The 15,672-nt window shown below is 40.2% G+C and overlaps 1 protein-coding gene across 2 annotated transcripts in view; it reads right to left on the reverse strand.

Moving 5' to 3' along the window:
• The window catches only part of adcy9a (adenylate cyclase 9a), a 51,843-nt gene that overhangs the window by 31,189 nt on the left and 4,982 nt on the right, over nt 1-15,672 (reverse strand). The window lies entirely within an intron of this gene.

A 15,672-nucleotide genomic window follows, 5' to 3' on the forward strand; every position in this document is an offset into this window, starting at 1 on the left:
TGAATGGACATCCTAATGAGAAGGCCGAAATGTACCAGTGTGGTCAAGGAAAATATTTGCAACACGCAATGTCAAAACTAACCACATATGACAGTAGTGTTGACACATAAAGCAACAGCTACTTTCAGTTTGCTATCTGCTATGCCTTGTTTATGACAAGTTTCTTAGTTTTACAGCTGTATTAACACGCAACTTTAACTTAAAAATGACACAACTGACCAGATGACATAACATTTATAATAACCAAAAACAAAAACAACTTTATTTTTTTTGCATATCTTACCTCCTTAGCGTATACCGTATTCAGGAAATATGCAGCATCTCCATGTGGGAGACACATAAAGTGGATGAATCAAACTAACATGCACACACAAAAGTACCATTTTCTAAGCGTATGACTCATCGAAGGTAATGCAATGCGGTACGATTGCTCTTTTCCCTTATAGTCTCATACATTAGAAACCATCTCCCAACTTCTTAACACACGTGCACGGCTGGTTTTACCAGACCAGATCCACACAGGCATGAATCAATTAATCAATCAGTGAGACATGAAGATGAATGGAGAGGAAGTAAAGCTGAGTCGTCACATTCCACATGCACACTTGAAGCCCATACACATCATGGCTACACATACTCACCTACACAAACACACACATGCTACACAAACACACACGTGCTACACAAACACACACGTGCTACACAAACACACACATGCACACACAGAAAATTACTCTCCAGAAAACAGACTCCCAACTCCCTGACACTGACACACATATAAACGCGCTACTCTATCAACATTAAAGAGCACCTACTGCACTCTTTCATTATTTACACTATATATACTGTTACAATGGCGGATGCTCAATAGTTTGAATTTTGTGTTTATAAAGTCCTGTAGTATACCTTTGAAGAGAAGAGATTTCTATGACGTACTCCAGAAGTACTCCTGTGCAGTTAGTAGTACTTGGAAAAATGGCAAATTCCCCAGGAATTTAGTCCTTCTTTGAAAACACCTGGACCAGGAACCAATGCTTATCCCAGGGGAATTCTCCTATGATGTGACGCACAGTGTATTTAATTTAACAATTTAAATGACAAATAATTATATGGAATATAAATACAAATATTTTAGAGCCTAATTTTAAAGATACAGTGTGTAAAATACCACTGCTAGATGTCAGATTGCAGTCAAATGACTACTGTCTTCTTACCCCAACCAATTCAAGTGCACAATCCTACTAAGGTGATTTGTTGAAGATCTCCTGAACCTTTGTGTCGGTAAAAGTTGCTGCTTTGGCCTAACAGTACCTGACAAGCTGGTGACAGGAGGGTCAGATGTATAATCTTCTGACACTAAGTGATTGGGCCGATAAATAAGCATATTTGTGCAAATTTTTGCTTGTTAGAGCCTTGACTTCAGTTCAGGAGATGAGTGTTGAGGTGAGGAGGAAGAGGATGATGTGGAAGGAAGGAGAGGGGGACAGGAATGGAAGAGGAAGATGAGAAAGACGTAATTCAAAAGAGATAATACACATGTACAAATGTGAAATGGTTAGCTAGAGATATCTGTGATCTTTAAATTATTTTACGTGGCTGGTCTCGAGTCGCATACATAGAATGCAATCAGGCAGGATGGTGAAATAAACTGTTCAGACTACTTCCCTCAGGAAGGAGGTTCTGCAGCATCCGGTCCCGTAACAGCAGACTGAGAGACAGCTTCTCCCATCAGGCTATCAGACTGCTGAACACGTCATAGACACCTCACCTCCACTACTGGAACTTCAACATTATGCACTCCATACTGTACAGTAATGCCACTGTTTTGCACATGTCTCAACTCTGTATATTTTTATATATTTTATCTATTGTTTACTCTATTTAATTTGTAAAATATGTGTACACACACACACACACACGTAGAAAAATATTTAGTATACACATCCAGAAATGCATATACTATTATATATTGTACATATATTTATTAGTTTCAGATGTAGCCATTCTTGTATTTTGCTTGTTTACATTATTGTATTTTGCACAACTCTGTTGCTTGTGGGGCTCGCACACAAGAATTTCACTCACATGTGCTGTACCAATGTACCTGCACATGTGATGTGACAATAAAAGTGATTTGATTTGATTTGAAATCAGTTTCGGCCACTATTTTCAAAGTGGAGACCAACATGGCGACTTCCAAAAAACCAGCAGCTGCTCCTTTGCATATTTAATAGATTAAATCAAACTTTATAATGATGCATTCATCAATTTGTTGCAAGATTTAATAATCAATAGATATTTATGAGTGTAACATTCTTTTTTTAATTAAATAATATTAAAAATGACTTACTTTATCTTTAATATAAATGAATTTCAGATAATTTCGAAAGCTTTGATCAATTGTGATGGCCTTTTTCACTTTCCGATGTCATACAGCACAATGATTTGCTCGTACATACAGGCTGAATGATTTTGCAGCTTTGCATTGATACACACCCTTAGTACATATAAAGATAAACTCCTGAAAGGTAGTTCTACAATTCGTAAGCACAAACGTAAACATGAATCGAGACAGACTTGATCCAAAAAATGTGTACAAGTGTGCAACAAGCATACCGAGACAAATGTCTGGGCAAATGTTTTAAAACTACATCTGACATTTCAGACCATCCCCAGAGAGATGGCTCATTCCCAACTCACTACTTCCTGACAAATGACCTTTGACTTTATGGCAACTTCCAACCACATGATCAAAACAGTGACCCAAAGGTCGCTGACTCCCCTCTGGTCCCACACACAGAGAAGTGAACGTATGTGAATACAAAAGAGGGATGGAGACACTTCAGCAGACTAATTAAAGAACTTCCATCGTTCTTTGTTTTCTCATTCTTTCATTTTGCTGCTTGAACAATCAGAAATAAATAAATCCAGAGCTAAAAATAGATTTAAACTTGCTTCCCCCTTTCATAGATTTATCCCCCAACTGTCCAATTTTATTCACGTTCACCTTCAACTTCTTCTCCTTTGTCTCGCCAGACCTTACATCTCGCAGCACCTCTCGCTACCTATTTTTATAGTTGATCTGCCTCGTCTCTGCTGTCTTGTTCTTTCCCTTTTTTTTCAGCTGTCTGCCTTCAACTTTCTCCCACCGCTCACTCTTCCCCTCTCCAGCCCTTCCCTTTCCTATCCTCCAGTTTTCTCCCTGGTCCGTGGCGGGTCTTGAGAACAGGGCTCGACAATAGCAGAAGCCTCCATATTTGGACACGCTGATGGAACCGAGGGATGAGGCTCTCACACGATCCTCCTTCAAATACCCTCCCATTCCTCCCTCTCATCCATCCCTCTATCCCTCCTCCCTTCCCTCTTTTGAGCCATCATTTTAGTCCAGGGAGTTCCTCACTCTCTCCCTCTGCTTCATCCATTTCTTTTCCTTTGCACCACCTCCTTGATCTTTTAAATGTCATTGCTGGGATTTAATAAAGCGTCTATAGGGACCCTGGTGGGTTTCTTCTCTGGTTTTGGTCAAACACGAGACCTTGGTCCCGTCGCCCAAGGGTTTGTTCGCATATTTCTAAATTGGTCTAATCAGGAAAAGTTGTAAAAGTCTGACAAACAACACAAAATGTTGACTTTGTTTTTTCATATACATATTTTGGAGTTGGCATTAACGGATTAAGGTTGGGGTCATGGGGATTTCCTATTAACATCGTGTTTTAAGAAAACATATTAGCATTTTCATCACCCGCAGTTTGTTTGCGCCACAATCAGGAGGTCCTACAAGTGTGTGAGTGCGCGGCATGCAGTACAGCGGGTTGACAGGAAAAGTGACGCACTCCAACTGCCACTGCGTCACTCTGATAAACATACAATCACGCACACACAGCTGTTAAAAGGCATTTAAGTGTCTCACTTCGCAGAGTCTCTTGAGTTTCGCCCGGGGAGGTTGCTGTTCAGTGGCAGAGGAAAGTCCTTGAGGAAGAAATGACCAACCTTGGTCTTGCTCGGGAGAGCTGATGACGACTGATGCATCACTTTTTTGTGTGTGTTTTTTTAATGCATGCGCACACGGATGGGCACATACTAATCTTGACTCCATAGTGTGGTGGTTAAACCTAATGCAAAACACATGCAGTGCGGTGACAGATATTTATTGTCTCCGTGAGATCTTATCTGCTTCTGGTGCAAATGAACTTGATTTGCAACACTACAGAGAACAACTGTTGCACAGAGTGAATCATTCTGCTATCTGCCATAGATTCACAATGTCCAGTCACACAGTCACAAAGACACATACACACCTCCTTGCTGCCCAAAGCTAGTTTGCGGGAAATCCTTGGGAAAAGGTCATAACCACAGAATATGCTCCCTCTCTTCTTTCTCCCCTCCCTCTTTTTCTCTTTCCACTGATGTCACACAACTCTCTCTTTCCACAGACCACCAAGGGACGCCACTTTGCATTCCTATTATAGTATGATTTTACTGATACAGGTTTTTTGAAGGCTATTAAAAAGATATTTGGAAAAAGAACTTCTGCCATGTTATTGTTCAGTGGCAAACCTCCACTAAAACAGCTCACTGTCTGGGCAGTATTTACTTCTAAGGAAAAAGAATTGTATTTTGTCTTCTTTGTTCTTTTTAAACATATTTGTAGGCTTTTGTTATTGGTTCAATAAAAACAATAGATAATTGTTTTTTTCATGATTTATGTGCATTTAATACATCTGTGGCATTCATTTCATTGTTCCTTATATAACATTATTATCACTTTGACATTCAGATATATCTATTGACACTAAAGGAAAGGTCAGAGGTCAAATGTGACATGATATTTTACATCTTTATATGGTACTTTCTATATAGTTGACAACACACACCACACTTGTAAAATTCATAGTTTCTAAGTTATAATGATTTTTAATCCATTTTCTACCAATAGATCATTAGGTTTACCCTAAAGGCCTTGGTGGATATAAGCAGAAATGAAGGGGTTGTTAACATGACTCCACTCTATATTCATACAAAGTTTCATCAGATTTCATTCAAAGCTTTTCGAGATCTCTTGTTTACAGACAGAAAGACATGCATGCAAAAACAGAACCTCCTTTGTGAAGGTAACCAGAAAGTGAAACTCTGAAAACTGAGAATCTCCTTTGTGGGAGTGTCCGGCACCGTTATACGTGGCATGAACGTGTTTTTAAATGGCAGGAGAAACCTGAGCAAAGCTGTAAACAAGGATGACATGTGAACGCCATACAGAAAGACCATGGCTGGGTTAGAAGCTAGGCCCATCTTTCTATGAACCACTGGCTATTTTGGGTACAACAAACAAGTGTTTTAAGAAAACACTCAGTAACTCATAACTTATGTAACTTATGTGTATGTATGCACTTCTTGCTTCTCCGTAATTGGATATGCTAATTCTCAAGGTCTCACACCTGCAGTCACGTCTTCTATGTGACCAAAGGGCATGTTGGGAAACAAAGGAAATTATTGACTGAACTTGGCAGGTTAGCGAAAAGTCGCCACACCCAGCAGATCAGATCCTTTGTTGAACAGATGGAAATCTTCTACAGATTGCCATTTTTTTACTTAACTGTAACTACTAATGCGAGTTTTCCTTCTTTTACTCAGTGAAATTATTCTGACTGTGGATACTGTGTTGTGGAGTGCTTGCACCGTGTCTCTATAATTATGCTTGCAGGTCATTTTGACCCACGTGCCATCAGAAACATATAAAACCCAGGCACGAAAAATCTGTTTTTGTTGTTAAAAATTACTTTATTTTCACTAATTACAACATTGAAAACATTGAAAACATTGAGTAACAGCGACTTATCCCAGTGGCTTTATAGCGCGGCAATGTCAGAGGCAGAATAAACTGAGACTCAAGCTTATAGATGCTTTTGTTTGTAGCCTAACCTTAAACAACTCATTTGCTATTTTTAACTGAGTTAGTGGCTCTGCATCCAGGGGTGTTTGCTATTTTTGTTTTTTAAACGAATGAATGATGTGTCTGTGACAACATCTCATAATATGTGATCGTTCAAATGACTCATTGCATACATAGGGAACACTATGTATGTAGCATACAGTGGAAAGTAAAACACAGCGGTCCTAATATGTCAAATCCAAAACTTCTTTGAATTCATTCAATTAAAACAGAAAACTGTAAAAGCCAGAATGTAATGCCTCCCTGTCTTTTTCCATTGCAGCTGTGATATTTAAAAAGAAAATTTTACACACTTAAAAAGGAAAAAAATACACATCTACACAAAACCTTGCCTGCAGTACAATGTGCCAGTCAAACATTTGAGCAAAGTGTTTGTCTTCCATTCTTTGCTCATGCCTTGACATATCTGGGATGTGACTGCCCAAATCTTATTCTGCCTGTTCCCCTCACAGGCTATAAACTCTTTTTCTCCAAGCACTTCGGCTTTTATAAACCAGTGCAACGGAAGCTCATGGATTTTTTAACAGGCTAGGGGCTGCGCTCCGTATCTATTATTCAGAACAGCCGTTTAACACAGCACCACCCCAGCAAACCATAGCCGGCACACACACACACAGACACACACACACACTCACAGGGCAGTAGAGGCAAACCACGATGCTGCCAAACTGACACGCGCAGCTGCTACGAATGTGGAATTTTAAACAGCTGTCAGATTACACAAACAGACATAAAGAGCAGAATAACTAGCAGGCAAATTAGACATATTATTGTGTCGTGTGAAAACCCTAAATGAAAGTCCGCAGATGTCCATGGCACAACCTTGAGCCACGCGCCAACGTGAACACGTTCAATTTTTGCGATTCTACCAGTCATAAAATCTCTTTGAGCTGGTCAATTAGTAACAGCGAGGCAGGAGTGTCAGGTAGGCCTTTGCCCCCAGAAAGTGAATTATTATGGCAATCTACCATTCAATGGTGAAAGGGATGACCATGACAAGGCAAAAACTCTCAGGGTCTGATGGCACGAACTGCATCTTACCACATAACCATGATATCAATGGCTTAAACCCGGTCACAGAACATAATAAATGTTATCATCTACTCTCCGAGTCCTCCCACATTTCTTGTGTGCCTCTGAACGAATTCATCGGAATTTCGTCCCCAAACACCCGGACTGATAAAGAGCGGGATTTTTATTGTGTTTTCACACGATTCTTGTGTTTACACAAGCCAGCTTTATCAATCTCTACCTAATGTTGACATTTTTAGTCTCCACTTTAAGCTGTGCTAGCTATTTCACTATATGCCACCCTTTGTACTTCACACAAAGGGTGGCACCTTTGCATGAAGTAAAAAACCAACAAAAACAATCAACAAGTCATATTCTAGCACCGTCACATGGCTTCATGTGATCATGCTGAAGACTTCTGGATATGAGCTAAACGCAGGCAAACATACACCAAATGTAAAGACAGCGCAACGTGTGCCAACGCTGTTAGGTAAAGCTCCACTGAAGCTCAAATATGAACACGAGCATGTGCAAACACACAAATACATGATGGACTCACGATGGACAGAGCTATGCAGGTGACTCCTGAGTAAGGTGTAGGTCGTAGAAAAGACTAGTTATAGATTAAATGTAGTTGTGTGTGTCTCTGTGTGTAGTCTTCTTGAGGACCAGTTTGATTTTTAAAACACAGAGTGGAGGCAGTTTTGGCTACTTTCAAACATCTCGCTGTTGGGTTATAATGGTTCGAGTTAGAGTTAGATTTATTTACTTCTAATACAGGTTGACTTCATAATTTAATTTAAGTACATGTACATGTACAAATGCATGTTTGTGTTTGCTATACATCTGCAATCAGACTAGGACAGGGCCGGGCACGCTTATCAACACTGAACACACACACATACACATTTGAGTCATGTCATTCTTGGGCAATGGAAATGACAAACTTCTAGTGAAATAAGCCGGTTGTTTGAATAACAGCAAGGTGATTAGACAGCTGCCTGGGTGAGGGAAAACTAACTGTTACTACAGATCTATTTAAAGAAACAGATGCAGAGGATAACAGAGCGTTATTACAGGTCATTCAGATGTTAGAAGGAAGGGAAACTGTGTTTCTGTTAGAATCGAGACAAAGAAGACCATCTGTAGAAAGGTCCTGCTCCTATTATATTCTGCTGGTTCATTGGCTCCTGACAGTCAGAGTTACATTATGATTTACTATCAGATCTACAACATCATTTCTCTCTCTGGGACACACAGAGCATTAATGGTAATGGAATTAGGATGTACTTAATATAATACTGCAGGAGACCATTTTGCAAGTCATTTCTGAGCAATTTGTGCATGTACAAGACTGGAGAGCAGAGCAGCGTCACGCTGGTTATGCTTTTCGGCTTTGAACGTCTTCACATTATGCTAAACTTCATCAGGTGTCAACTGAAAATCATTTTAAATTTAAAAAAGTAGTAATATGAACTAAAACACGCACACACAGCTTTATCAGGACAAACTGATTTGCTACGCCTACAAAAATCTCACTCGTTCAGCTTAGTTTCACTTGGATCATATTTTTCCCCATCCATGCCTGCAGTGTTGCTTCCATACTATATTTCAAGGATGTACATATTTGACTCCAGGTGTGAAAAATGAAGCCGATGGAGAAGATCAAATTCTTTTTAAAGGCCACCACAGGCTGCAAAAAGAACCCTGACTATACGGAAGTCTATGAGAAAATTGCTTTATTATTTCAGTAAACATCTTTAAAATGAATTTTAGAAGTTTAGAGTCTTCCTCAGTACAGTATGATCTCATTTTGCAGTTTATGATTCTAGTTACAGTAAAACAGGAGGGCTTCACTACTTTGTGACTGACTGTTGCTACCATATGAATTGAAGATATTTTCTTTAGGTTCTCAGTCAGATACACATCTCACAGTCATGTCCAGCTTCATGCGTCCATCCATTCATTTTCTTCTGCTTATACAATTAAAGCTACCATGGGGCAAGAGGCAGGGTGCACCCTGGACCGGTCGACAGCCTGTTGCATGGCCAATACAAAGAGACAGACAACCACTCATACTCGCATTCACACTTACAGCCAATTTAGTCACCGATTAACCTGACCCACTCACGGCATGGCTTTAGACTTTGGGAACAAGGTGTACTACCTGGAGAGAAGTCACGCAGCCACTGGGAGAACATCCAAACTGCACACAGAAAGGCCCCGGCCTGATGGTGGATTTGAACCACCAAAGTGCGGTCCAACGTGACGTAAAACATGACTATTTTGAGGTTAGATTATCCAGGAGGGACCGATCTCCTGCATGAGAGCCAATCAGCAAACAAAAGAGTTGATGAAATAGTTGGAAAATTATTTTTTAAGCAGTTTAGAACACGTGTCAGAAATCAATGTAAACTTCCTAAAATGAAAACATAACAAATAATCTGTAAAGTTTTTCAAAGGAAAAAAACATATCATAAGTGAAATGTTTGATATTTCCAATTAAAAGACTGATTTTGGAGCCTGTGTCTGAAAAAAAAAGGAGCTCTACATACAGAAACTACAAGTTTTTCACTGCTTACATCCCGCTGTGGTCAAACACTACACCACACCTAACAAACAGTCCCAAATAACAAGAAGAAGCTACTTTTAGCTGCTTCATAAATGTGGTTACCACTGCAGGTAACTGATTTGATTTGGCAGACTTTTATGCCACATGTTCTTCCTCACATAACTCCAAAGGGATTTGTGGCTCCTCTCAGGATCAAACAGAGCATCTTTTCTCTTGTTAGGCGAATGTGCAAATCCTATAAGTAATAATATAAGTATCAAAATAGTGCTGCTGCCAAGGATTTCAGTAGATTAGCATTTAAAGAAGCTAGAGGAATTAAATCAGAACTGTTTTTACTAGTATGTTACCACCATCAAGTCCCATAAAGCGTTTCATACTGCGCTTTATGGGACTTACAGGATTAGTGAGTGATAAGCATAAGCCCTGGTCCTCTTTAATTGCCTGCAATGTCTGTCACACCTCGAGTAAAAACATTAAGTAGTAAAAGTGGTTATATGCCCATACGTTTATTAAAATATATATAGACCTAGTTTTTCCTTTGTTTTCAGCTCTAACATTACTGTACTTTTGTACTTATCACTTTTATCATACGCAGTGGATACCGAAAGACACGGAGCTGCTTGGAAGACCACCTAGAGAAGTGATTTCAAGTGACCTTTGAACCTTACAGTGAACGCATTCCTCCAAACAAACAGATCGAGGTGATGCACGTGACAATACCATGAGAGAGCCTTGCAAAAGCAGATGAAATGAGACAAAAAAAGATTTTCTAAGAGAAAGAGATGAACAAACACACAGCGTTTTAAAGCCACCCCGGCAACCTGAGTTCACCTGTGAGTGATCAACTGATGTGTACAGTAAAAGCACCTCTGTGTACATAAGACACAAAGACTTTGATCAGCCATTTCTTATCTTTACTGTAAAACACACACAGGCGGAAGCACAAGCCCACGTTTTGTTTGGCTAGCTAGCGCGGTGATGTAGCTCCCAATGAAGGGTGAAGATCTGAAGAGCAGAGCAAATTATAACGTGGCAGCGAGAGCACTGCTGTGTGTTTCTGTCTCTGTGTTACTGATCATCTCCTCCTGACAGGTTTTGTTAAAAATCAAAAAATCAGGATTAACAGCTGAGAAACTGCAGCTACTGAGCAAAAGCATGAAATACTCTTTGGCCTGTGCAGCTGTCGTGGTTCTTTTGTGCAAAGACTGGTTTCAATAATGATCCTTTTATCATACTGTCAATTTATAAAGCAGTTTTTAATGGTTAATTATCTACCACACCAGACATTTCATCAATACATGTGCGTGCCTGATAAATGTTCAGTGATGTTGTTTAGGGGGGTTTTAGTGTTGGTTGTTGTTGGGGTTTTTTGTGTGTTATTTTACTGATCAGCTAAATGATCAGCAAATCCAGAATATACTTCTTTATACTGGCAAAACTCTAACTAATTAAATCACTGTTCAAGTGTTCCAGTAAGGCTTGAAAACACCATGGTTTTAAACTGAAACAGCTCAAATGGAGTCCATATACATTACATGTAATTAATGAGCCAAGGAAAGCTTGTTTTGACATAGTGTGAAAGTCACTGTCTGGGCAGCTTTTGAATGTATTTGCATGAGATTTGGAACTTCTTTTGTCACTTGACCCATGAATACCCCGATCGTGTTGAGACAGATAGGAGGAACGTGCACGGTGGCTTTCACAGTAAATGATTTTGCTAGCATGTAAGATCTGAGATTAATAGAAATGCTGAAAATGAGCCAGTCACCTTTACCTCCAGAAAACAGTGGTTGACGCCAAATATAGTGAAAAGAATACAAACGGACAGCCCCGTGACACACTAGGGCTGGCCTGGTACGGCTAAGGATCTGCTGTTTGCAACTGCATATTTAGGTGACATGTTTGATTTAGCAAAGACTAATCAGCCTGAGGGCATGGACTTTCCACTGAAACTCCATGCAAGAGTAGGATGGACCAGTTTGTAAATATGTGTGCGAGCGTGTGTGGAAAAAAGCCAAATGCATGCAGCTTGCATGTATACACGTGCAAGCACACAAATATGTATACACACGGGCACCAAGTTTAGACGCAAATCGAAACTGAAAAGGCGCTAGTGCTGCGCCATGATACCATGAGAACAGTTCAAGGCTGATACCTTGAGTCTAGCAGACGTATAACAGGCTGCTATATTGTACTGTAAAGGAAAAACATTGCGCATTAGCGCAAGAGGTAAAGCAGGGATAAAGAAACTGGCTAAACACGAATACGCGACAGAAATGTGCTTCCCTCACCACCTGCAGTGAAATCTGAGTGTGTTTGTGTGCTTGAAGCTAAAAGAGATATGGCAGGCCTGGATTAGAGAGGACGGAGGCGGCACGAGCATTTGAGCAGAGCAATCAGTGACACAAGCAGGATTTAAATACGAGGCGAAGCAGGAAAATTGAGAATGCAAAAATCATCTCGCTGGAAATAAACTGTGTGTAAAATCTGACAGCACGAACAATAACATCAAAAAGGTCAAGCAGAAAAAAACCACACATGCACAGGAAAGAAATACAGCAGCACACACAGGCCTAATGGGCTTTAATAAAAAGTTGCTGTAGATTTGGAGCTTTTCAGTTGTGGGTGTGAATAGATATGCATCAAATGAGCAAAGGTAAATGGAAATTGTCATGTACCACTGAGCTGGAGGGAGGATTTGGACCCAAAGTGCAGGATGCAGGATGCAGGATGCAGGACGCAGGACGTGAAAGCGCTTCAACTTTATTACTGGTAACTTAAGAAGCGCTGCTATAACTACCACATAGTTAAAAAATTATGACTTCTTCTTCTTCTTTCAAGTAAGGCAAGTTGTAAAGAAAACAGATTCCTCATGGTGCACTGAGATGTGATTTGCAGCTGCGTCATCCATTGCACAAACTGCATTTCTGATACAGGCTGAGTATTTGTAAAGGAGAGAATGGCAAGTGGTGTTTCAGTGAGAGAGAATGAATGGAAGCATGACACCGGAGCCGGCTCATTCAGCCTAGCGAAGGATCTATAGCAAAGCTGTGACTAAAGACAGACAGCAGACAGCACTAAAGCACTGTTACACAACAGGACCACATGTACAGGCCTGGGTGACAGGTGGGAGACTGAGGCAATGAATGTGTTACACAGTGAGGATGAGGCAAAGCAGAGGGAGAGATGCGGTACATGAAAGGGAAGAAGACCCCGACATGGGGTGAAGAGGAGGGGGAAACGCAGCTTACAGACGGAGAACACCGAAGAAACGCACAGAATTAATCACTCGTGTCAGACAAGGAGAACGGACACCGTGAATCATAAAATCTCAGTTTCGCAACTGTCTGAGATTAAAGGTACCGGGGATTAATAACTACTCTGTAACCTATTTTCAAACCCAATAACTGACTAGGGTTGTGTGTTTGAAATTGAGGCGTATGGATAACAAAGGGAACGTTGAGAAATGGGACAGCTCAGTTAGCATTTCACAGTAAGTCAATAAGCAGTATATCAGAAAAAGCTAGCTTGGAGACAGTGACCGAATGAAGATGAGAGAGGCCATAACTACACAATAAATTGAGAAAAATGTCCAAATGGGAACATTTGGCTACAGCAGTTGCAACAGTTTATCTTCAGAGTCAAAGATGTCTTAAAGAGCACAATATTCTGGCAGCTTTACAAATCTCTGGTTTAAGGTGAGAAAACTAACACTGGGAAAAGCTACAAAAGTTGGTTAGCTTGCCGATTCTTACCTTTCTCATTACCTGCCTTTTTCTCCAATCTAATATTCACACAATATTTCTCAATAAAAGTTTCTACATTGAGATTCTCTGAAACACAAACACGTCGATGTGCACCACTGCACAGAACAAAATGCATAAAAAGACGCTGGTGGGTAATTTACAAATAGTATCACTGCTCTGCAATCACACATGCACTGCAGCTCCAAACATGCAGATGAGAACAGAAATGTCAAATGTTGCCTGATTAGCTGGTCTTCATCTTGCCAGCTCTCAAGTCTAAGTGATTTAAAAGTGCAGAAGATGTGCAAAGGTGTGAATTTTGTTACATTTGCTGCTAGCGTGTGGGCGTTTCCTGCACGCTTTATCCAGGCAGCTCCCTTCCCTCCCTCCCTAAACCACATGGATTGTTTGCATTAATGTGACTGCATCTTAAGCAGACTACTTCCTGCTCTGTGCTACTCATGAGAAAGGATAACTGTGGAAATGATCCTGAACCGGACGTACCGGAAAACCGTGAAAATTGCTGTAATCTGAGTAGTTCCAAATGCATTTCCCTTTTTAAAATTACATATTGATTATGTACAAATGCAATTTCTGTCAGTTTATCCATATCAGCACAATCTCTAAAAATCCAGTCTGGATCTAGGCTCTCGTTTTTTGCTCTTTTAAAAACCAAAAACAAACAAAAAAACCCATCTCTTTCTCTATGCAACAGAAGCAAACTGTTATTCTCATCTCTCTCCCTGAAGGAAGGAAACGGTTTCTGTTTCAGAAGGAAACTAGATGTCATTCTCCATTTTTCTCTCCCTCAACAAAAGCTGCTTGTCAATATCTCATGTTGTCACTGTTCGCCAGTCTAGAAATAGAAAGTGATGGCACCATTTAGAGCCAAGTGTGAATACGCTCTGACATAAGGCCTGACAATAGAACAGACAGTCTCTTTTCACAAGCAACCCAAGATTAGACGGCCCACGAGGAATTCCCTGCTGGATAGATTAGTTCCACTGATGCCGCTTTCGGCAGACTATTGAGACACACTCTGTGTGTCTATAGGAAAAGATATGTCCGGTGGTTATGTGTCATATTATCACAATTTATCATTTTTTAATTATCAAAAATTATGAAAGAAGTCTGTCATGTTTTGTCTTAAGAGTCCTAACTTAATCAAACCACCACCAGCAGAGAAAAGGCTCGAGCATTGGTATTTGGGAGGCTGTGACAATCACTGTTTATTTTTCACATGATGAATGACTAAGCAATCTATTGCAACTAACTGGACTTAATAAAATATCCTGCTCTTTAATCCCGGTAACCCCACTGTATGAATTGCTGAGATTCCTAAACCACCAAGAACAAAAAAATTCCTATACATTTTTTTCCTCAGCAAACTTTATGAATCATTTACTCATGGACTCCAAACCCTGTAAATGCTGAACAGGTTGCATAAAGCTTCAATTTCGTCCCATACTTTTAACCCTTTCTCTGCTGTCTGTCTAGTCTTTCCAACCTATCGCCTCCTTTTCCTACAAATGGTGGTCACACGACGATGAACACCTGCTTAATCCAGAGGATTCCAACAGAATACCTGCCTCAGAACAGTAAAGCCAGCCAGTCCTGCTATTATCAACCGCTATCTCCAGCTCCTGCTGCCCGACCGCGACGACAAATCCCAAACACAGTCAGAAATATGCAGCAAACACAGCACTGACTGAGAGCGCTGAGAAAACAAAAGTCACGTATGGAGGTTCTTTACTTTGAGAAGCACAAAACAGATGGTTAGAAACTGGGTTTAAATAAAGAGTGCCTGATTTGTGCAGCCACGTTGACCTTGTTTGACTTCATGGGAACTGCTTGATCAAACATAAACTTTGTGTATCAGTCACGCTCACAAATCTAAGCCATCTCTGCTGTATATGCCAATACCTATCCTGTTACCCTTGTGCCACAAGCATCCATTTATGTCAATATTATGCAAGTTTCCTGCCTGTAGTGAGGACTTCAAATCCATTTGTTGTTTTGGGAAATTAAAAGGTTCTAATCACAATAACACAAGACTCTGTCTGCAGACTTGTGCTCCCAAATAGCACTTTTATCCCCACAAAACCATTACTGTCATAGGGTATTGATGGAGAGGGTGATATATGTCCTTGAGCAACAACGTGACATTATAAATATGCATTGAATGCTGTATAAGAGTTTAAATGTATTGCAGTGGTTTAGTCAAAAATCCCCCGTGCAGAGACAACATATTAACTGACTACTACTTGAATGACATCCAACTGATAGAAACCAAAACTTGTGTCTCTTCCTGGTGCTCTAATCTCTTAGTCTTTAAGGTTGATCTCCCACTTCTGCTGGTAGATTGTTTCAGCAGGAATAACTGGTCAGATAAC

The sequence above is a fragment of the Mchenga conophoros genome, linkage group LG6, assembly GCF_057382185.1.
Source record: "Mchenga conophoros isolate Kocher_MC1m ecotype Shallow Benthic linkage group LG6, M_conophoros_male_GT1.1, whole genome shotgun sequence".
In the NCBI taxonomy this organism is placed as follows: domain Eukaryota; kingdom Metazoa; phylum Chordata; class Actinopteri; order Cichliformes; family Cichlidae; genus Mchenga; species Mchenga conophoros.